Consider the following 8,450-nt stretch of genomic DNA (forward strand, 5'->3'; position numbering starts at 1 on the left):
TTCTTACACCAACTTTCTAGACTTCATCTTTCCGTCCTTTGAAGAAAACAGAAATAACTTACTTTATATTTAAAGTAACTAGTAAGCACTTATGGAAACATCTTTCAATTGTTTATCTCACAGAAGAAAGAGTAGCACCTGGCTAGTTAGCCCTCCAACAAAATCATTTCTATGGTTTCAAAAATGTTCTCAGCACTTCCATCATTTGTGTAAGTGAACACTCTTTCCACCCCATACCACAGAGTGGAAAACCTTCAAAGGAATACTATGCAATTGATTGGACATACAGATTCTGAAATGTTTATTTTAAATTTCTTATATTCATAGCACATAATTTCTTAAGTAGCTTATAAAAGCAGGGAGTGGTACTCTAGTGATCCTTGTAATCTATGGCTATCAGGCAAATTACAGAGCTTATTTGCTGAAAAGGGAAAAATTTAAACTTTGTGGATTCAAATTTCGCATTCCGGCCCCTATTCAAGCCAAATTTACTAACGCTGTGACGAAACTGTGTGCTGGGAGGCCCTCCAGATAAAACAAGTAAGTACCTCTGTTTCTAATTCATGCATTTTAAACATAGATGCAGCTTGTGTCACACCAGAATGAGAGAGAAGCTTCCAAAGCTGGTGAAATTGCTGCTTGAGAAAGCATAAAGGTGTTTGGTTTCAGGGGTAAAAATAAATAAATGAACACCTTGAGCCCAAACTTGCTTCAAGAAAATTTGCAGTGAGATTTAAAACAAACAGCAAACAAAAGCTGTATAACAGATGCTCCAGAGTTGGTTTCTCATTAGGGCACCAAGGGTGCTAGGTCTCTCCAAACATTCATTCAAAGAGGCCTATGAAGGCTTACCCAATTTGTGACTGCTAACGGTGCTCATCTCCTGATGTTTATAGTAAAAATAAGGCCAAGATTATAAAGATAAGGGCTTTGACTGGGGTTCTATGAGATTATATCATATAATCTTATAGAGAATTTTACTATGTTGACCTGCTTGGTCAACTTATAAATAAGTTGGAAAGCTTAATACTGTACAAATATAGTTTTTTGGTCTCTCATTAAAAAAAAAAAAAAAAAAAACCTCCCTATTTTACTTTTGTTCTTTGAGAAGCTAAAATTCAGCTTGCCTTACTTCAGCTTAACCAAGCATCTCTCCGCTCACACCCACCATGAGGAGTTAACTGATGTATTGTTAAAACACAATGCCCAGTGCACAAGAATATCTGTGTGTGTTTTCATGTCAAGGCAATGTCAGGTTACCTCAAGTACTAGGGGATTTACTGTAGGCTACATATGAGATTAAGAAAAAATCAGAATCTCAGCTACATAGCCAGGTATCATGGGGCACAGTCAAGCTGAACAGCGGGTGCCACAGAGCCTGGGATGCAGTTCCCAGGACCGGAAGGCACCAATGCAGCTGCAGGGACAAGGGACCCTAGGTTACCATGCTCGCTCCTCAGCAGCTGTACTCATTGACTCTCCATCACTATAGTGATTCCACAATTCTCTCTCTCTCTTTCCCAGCTCACTGCTATCAGCCAGCCAGCTCACTCTGAGTATCATTTCTCTACCTCATGACTCATGTTACTCACAGCTTCTGCTAGTTCATGGTCGTCCTCTTAGCATCTATGTACCTCTTAGCATCATCTGTCTGGGGAACCCAGATCTACTTCCATGACCAACTGCCTGTCTCTTTCTCTTTGTTGCCAGTATAAATTCTTCAGAGAGAAAACCTGATTGATTTAGCTAGTAACCATAGGCGGCCTCATTTGGCCTCTAGCCCAGTGGTTCTCAAACTTGGACACAAAATCACAGGGAAGGTTTACTAAAACACAGATTCCTCCAAGCTACCGCACAGTTGCTGATTCAGTATAGCTCCAGTAGGGTCCAATAGTTTGTATTTCTAACAAATCCCCAGGTGATTCTGATGCTTTTGATTTTGAGATCACACGTTGAAAATAACTGCTGTAACTTTAGGTTGATGGTCCTTAGCTAAGATAATAAGTTATATGATTTAGAATATGACCACCTATGAATAAGGAACTTTCAAGTGCCATTCTCCTCAGCAAGAGGACCTGGGCATAAAATGTTTCATGTGGACCATGGGCAGGCAAGCCACACTCTGACATTTTCCCTGTCCACTCTTTTTCTAAGTGAGGCTCAACAGCATTTGCTGAGTGCCTACCATGTGCCAAGCCTTCAATGTACTAAGCCCTGGAGATACAAAACCAGATAATAATCAAGGACTTATCTAGGCGATTTTAATAATTTGTGAAAATCAGGATAAATGTTTTGGTTCTCTTTTGAATATAAAGACACAGTAAAAAAAAAAAACTACAGAAATTCTCAAAAAGTCTCCACTCCAATCATATTGTGATGGAAACAGAGGAGCAAGCAAGAGAAGCACATTCAAAAATTAATTACTATAAAAGAATTAGTTATGAACTACTCAGAATGCCTAACTCTGAGTTAAACCAAAAAAATACTATAATGAAACACACTCGGCTCTGCACTCTGAAAATCCAGCTGCATGCAGAGGAGTAAAGTAAGCTTATCCGAACAGGAGGAGGTATTCAGCAGATCTGCTGGAGGCAGGACAAAGCCAAGCATATGGTGGCTTTAGGGAAACTCATACGGAACCAGCCTGTGAAGTGGGTTCTTGGAAGAACAGTGTGCACAATTTTTCCGCAGAAGAAAAAGGCCACAAACCTGCTCCTTCCTGAGTCGCCCCGGGTAGCAGCCCTCTGCCTTCCCTTTTCTGGCTTTGGCCACACGCTCTGCCCAAATTCATCGTGGATTGTGTTGTATTATATCGTCCTCTAGTGGTTTCAAAAATGTCTTGTCTTCCTTTTTTTAAGGCAGTATTTTATCAGAGGGCCACACAAACACATGGTGCTTAACAAATGCCTGTTAAGGGGACTGGAACAAATGACAGGTCCTCTGGGATGACTGTGACTGGGCAGGAGGACTTAGCGCTGCTTCCCCGGGAGGATGGGTAGTTATTGCAGGCTCGGGCTACTCAGGCCATCATCGACTTTCCTTAAAAGCAGATGATGCGATATAGTTCGCCATTGCCTCTTGCACAGTTTCAGGAAACCCAATGTAACTTTTTTGGGTACTATAACCTGGGAGCACAGAAGTTCTAAAAATGGTAACTATAGCCCTGGCCGGTGTGGCTCAGTTGGTTGAGCACCATCCCGTGCACCGAAAGGTCGCCAGTTCAATTCCTGAGCAGGGCACATGGCCAGATTCCAGGTTCAATTCCTGGTTGGGGTGCATGCAGGAAGCAACCGGTCAATGTTTCTCTCTCACATCAATGTTTCTCTCTCTCCCTCCCCCTCTCCCTTCCTCTCTCTGTAAAATCAATAAAATCATTTTAAAAAAATAAAATAAAAATAGCTACAAGTTCCCTACTGATAAGCACAAATACAGTGAGTTGAAGTGTTTAAAGCTGCTCTCTATTCCAGGGTATTGTGTGTAGTCACAACCTCAGTCATCTCCAAAATGCGAACACCTCATTACTGAGTAAGAAACTATGTAAGCTTATGGTTCCTTGGTCTTTCTTTGTATTAGCTTAGTATATTGTATGTTGGGGTTTTTTTCTTCTATGTATCCATTCAACAAGTGTTTGTTGCTTCTGCTATATGCAGTTTGGGAAGGGTCGGGGAAGAGGGATGAGTCATACGTTTACTCTCAAAGTGCTTACTGTGTAAGAAGAAACCAGAGTACACACAGTTTTTTAAAATAATACCTAAATGTAGCAAAAAGAAAAGTGTAAATGCTACAGAAACATGTATAGTGAAAACCAAGCTCTTTTATCTTTGACTTTCTCTCACTGCTACTTCTTTCCTTTTACCCTTTCAGACATGTTTTCTGTATACACACAAATCAATAAATCCTTATGTTCTTTACACACAAAAAGAAGCATAAAACAACACATTGTTTTATGTGTTTTTTGCCTCTAGCATTTCATTAACTACAAGTAGACCTCCTCATTTAATTGCAGTGTTCCATTGAGTGAATATCTCATTAATTATTAGGAAGAATCTCACTAGCTGTGTAATGTTGGGCAAGTTACTTATACTTTTCGTGCCTCAGTTTCCTCATCAGTAAAGAAGGGATAATAATAGTACTATCTCATAGAGTTGTTGTAAAGATTGAATTGTTATGTAAAAAGTTGCTTAAAGAATGCTTTAGACCTTATAAAAGCTAAATAAATGTTATTATTCTTATTAGCACATATTATAGTCTTTTGCTAACAATTATTGCTACAATTAATATCCCTATATTTATGTCTTTGCATATTTGTGCAATGTATCTATAGGTTAAATTCCTAGATCACATACATATTAAATTTTGATATTGCCAAGTTGCCCTTGAAAGAGATAATATGAATTCATAATTCTGCCAGCAATGCAAGAATCCTTGTTTTCCCACACACTTGACTATAATCTATCATGAATTTTATCATACATCTAATAAAATAAGTGATATTATTTTTGTGGGTAGATGTGTCAAGAACTGTGAAGGGACAAAGATTTTTCCCTGCTTGCAAGCTCACAATTACCTTGCCACCGTTTCCTGGAAGCTGACAGACGGTCCAAGACTCCTGGGTCAGAGATAAAGGATTTTGTCACTCATGAGTAGCATCAGTTTGCACCCTTCTGCCTTGCTTCCCTCACCCCCAAATCATGCATCCCATGGTGATGGCAGCCCAAGTAGATGATAAGCGGGCAATTGCATTTAGGAGACTCCCGTATTTTAAAGAAGCTGCTAGCAAACCGGCCCAACCTTTGTTCTAGAGGGAGGCATTCTAGAGAGAGAGACCTAGCCTTTCCCCTGGATAATCGGCAACCCTTGAGGCAGTAGAAGACAGTAGCCCAGGCCTGACCAATGGTCCCACGGTCTGGACCTCTGCAGCTAAAGATAACATCTTGACCTAAGTTATGCTTCAGTGCCTAAGCCCTAAAGCAGAATGACCTCCTGGCTACTTTCCCATGGGACCAGACAGAGGGACATTGGAAAACACCTCAGAGCTGTCCTCAAGACCTGAAGAAATGATTCATTACCCTTACTTCACCTCCAACCAATCAGCTCTCAGCATGAACCCAAACCTCTACCTACGGTATCTTGTGATTTTGCCCTATATAATTTGAAACCTACATGCCATCAGAAAGTTCAGGCTTTTGAGAGTTAGCTTCCTGTCCTCCTGGATTGTACCAGTCACAATAAAATAGCCAATATATCTCCACTGCGATTCTCGATGTCTAGCATTTGGCTCCGCTAGTACTGGTGGACAAACCCTGTTCTATAACATGATGAGTTTAGAGTAGCTTTCTCCACAAAAACGCAACATATTAGATGACTTCTTTGAACATTGTACTGCTCCTTAGTCTGAAATAAAATACATTTACAAAATCTATGAGCCACTTATTGTTACTCAAGGTTTGGAGCCATATCACCAGTACCATTCAGTGTTCTTAATTACAAACAATCTCCACTCTGACTAGTTCGTGCAGAAATTTATTAAGGGATATTCGGTAATTCACAGAATCTCATGGAGGACAAGAGAGCCGGGCTCTGAAGCTAAACAATCAGAAGCAAGGCCCAAACACACAATGGAGGCCTCTGCCCAAAATACAGCTGCCACTGCCACTTGGCACCACTGGTGCTCAGGAATGGGCACCAGAAGCTCTGTGACTGCTACTTGCAAAGTACTGCATGCCTCCTTCACAGTGGAAGTCCATGTCCCCATTTCCTGCAACCTTAGCGGAAGTCACACCTGGATGTGTCTGATTCGTCAAACCCAGGTCACATGTCAGGACTCTAGCTACATTCTGGGAATGTGAATTTTCTGGTTTCAGCCTTGGGAAGGTAGAAAACATAATGTGGAAAATGACCAAAATATACGCAGCCTTGCAGTGGACACTGTCAGTATGTCCTTTGCTCATATCCCCTTGGATCCCTTTCCCATTTTTACACCTGCCAGGAGCACTCCTAGCAGCAGCACCTTCTCCTCTTTGTGAGAGAACTGCGCCCAAAATACGCATATTCCCTTGTGCAACGGTCTAAATGTTTGTGCCCCTCCCCCAAGATTCATATGTTGAGATCCTATCCCCCAATGTGACAGTATTAGTGGTGAGTGGTGGGCCTTAAGAAGACTGTTAGGTCCTGCAGATAGAGCCCTCGTGACTGGGATTAGTGCCCTTATAAAAAAGACCCCAGGGAGTTAGCTTGACCCTGCTGCCACGTGAAGACACAGCAAAAAGGTGCTGAGAACCAGAAAGTAGGTCTTCACCTGACACCAAATATGCCTTCACCTTGATTTTAGACTTTCCAGCCTCCAGAACGGCGAGAAATAAATGTGTTTATAAGTCACCAGTTTGCAGTATTCTTTTACAGCAGCTCAGATGGCCTAAGACACCCTGCCACACCCTTGCTTGTCTTCCTTCCCATCCCATTTTCCCACTCTCCTACAGGTTTTTCCTGGGAACATTTACTAATAAACCACTTTCACAAAAATCCTTCTCTCAAAGTTTGCTTCTGGGAAACCCAACAAGTACCTAGAAAGGGACCTAACATATGGTACGCACTCGATAAATATTCATTGGAAGGAAGGAAGCCAGTGCAAAGTTGCCACTCATGACAATGTCCACCACACTCTCTGATCCAGATTCCTGGAGGTGGCTTAAGAGACAGGCCCTCCCCATCTGGTTCTCTTACATCACTGGAATCAGTAGTTGTTTATGCTGTCAGGAGGAGAGTCGCAAAACAGCTGACACTGAAGTGCGCTTTGCCCATCTCAAGGGTGATCTTGCCTTATTAGTTATATTGTATATGTATATACATATACATATATATACACATATACATACACACACACACACACACATACACACACACAACCCTTTTGAGAGTTAAACTGTAACAGAAAATAATGCCAACCTTGAAAGGATTTTCTAAAAATTAAACAAACAAGCCCGGCCGACAGGGCACAAACAGTACTTTTGTGTGTTGGCTGCTCCACTGTCCTCTGTCAGCCGACAGGAGGAAAAGCAAGGCTTCAGAGGATGCTCCTTCAGAAGGAAGCAGCCCTAAGAACACCCCAAACCAAGATGAGTGAGGAGAAGTCCCAATAAACATTTTGAATTAGAGGAGGAGGAGGAAGGGGAGAAGGGGGAGGAGGGGGAGGAGGGGCAGAGGGAGGAGGGAGAGGAGAGGGAGCAGGGGGAGGAGAGGGAGGAGAGGGAGGAGGAAGGAGAGGGGGAGGGGGAGGGGAGGAAGGGGGAGGGGGAGAAGGAGGGGGAGAGGGGAGGGGAGGGGAAGAAGAAGCCGACAGTCACTCTTCCGTGGGCCTTACTTGACCCATCCCACTCTGAACAATGCGTATCGTCTGATGCAGGCAAAAGATATGGACATTTTTGTACAAATTTAATAATGTTATGAAACATTCTAAATTTAGAACCTCAATATAGCTGGGGAGTATTGCATATTTGCTCTCATTTGCCTCAAATAGAAAAATACCCATCATTAGCTTTTAAAAGGCAGGCCTTCCTCTGCGTTGCACACGGGACTGGGCTTCCCACCACGCCAGGTCCAAAGCGTCGCCGAGCGCCAGGTCGGTTCCGCCCGCCGGTGAGCCTTCTCTGGCTCCACGCACCACACCTCCCTTGGGAAACCTTTAACGTGAAATGTTGCCAACCAGGCCTTGCTCTCAAATCGCTAAATACGTTCCCGAATAGATTAAGAAGCTCCAGCAGGTACAGACTGAGATTCTCATTCTTTTATATGTTACTAAGACCGCTTATGTATATTCAAATTGAGTACTGTAAACTAATCATAATTTACACTACTCCAAACCCCATTTTTTTTCCTAAATCTCAGTTCTCCAATTTCCCTATGAGTAATAACAATTTATAGATTACTATATACCATTCACTGCTCTAGGCAGTTTTCACATATTAGCAGATATAATCCTCCCAATTATCCTATGATACAGATATTACTACTGCTATTTTACAGATAAGAAAATTGAGGTACAGAAAGTGCAAGTGGCACAATTATTAAATGACGGGGTTCGGATTCAAACCAAGACAGACACAGGAAGCCACGTTCCCAGCATTTTAGCAACAGAAAAACCACCCTAATAAGGCCTCGTCCGCCCTCTGCGCTACAAGAACCCGCTGCACCCCCGAAGGCCCACAGGTGACGCTGCAGCGACAGGGAAGCGCGCGGACCCGGGCGGCGGGGAAGGTGGCCTGGGAACCGGGTTGTCACCGCAGGGGGAGGAGCCTAAGAGCCCGGACGGCGAGAGGCTCGCGCGCAGGCGCGGCGCGGGCGCTCCCGCGGGAGCGGAGGCTGCTGGGCCGGATGACGTGGCCTGGCAACGTCCGCCCCGTGCGCCTCCCGGGAGCCCGGCGCCGCCGGAACTGCCCGCGGCCTAGTCCCGA

This window comes from Miniopterus natalensis, chromosome 3 (assembly GCF_054644295.1).
Source record: "Miniopterus natalensis isolate mMinNat1 chromosome 3, mMinNat1.hap1, whole genome shotgun sequence".
NCBI lineage: Eukaryota > Metazoa > Chordata > Mammalia > Chiroptera > Miniopteridae > Miniopterus > Miniopterus natalensis.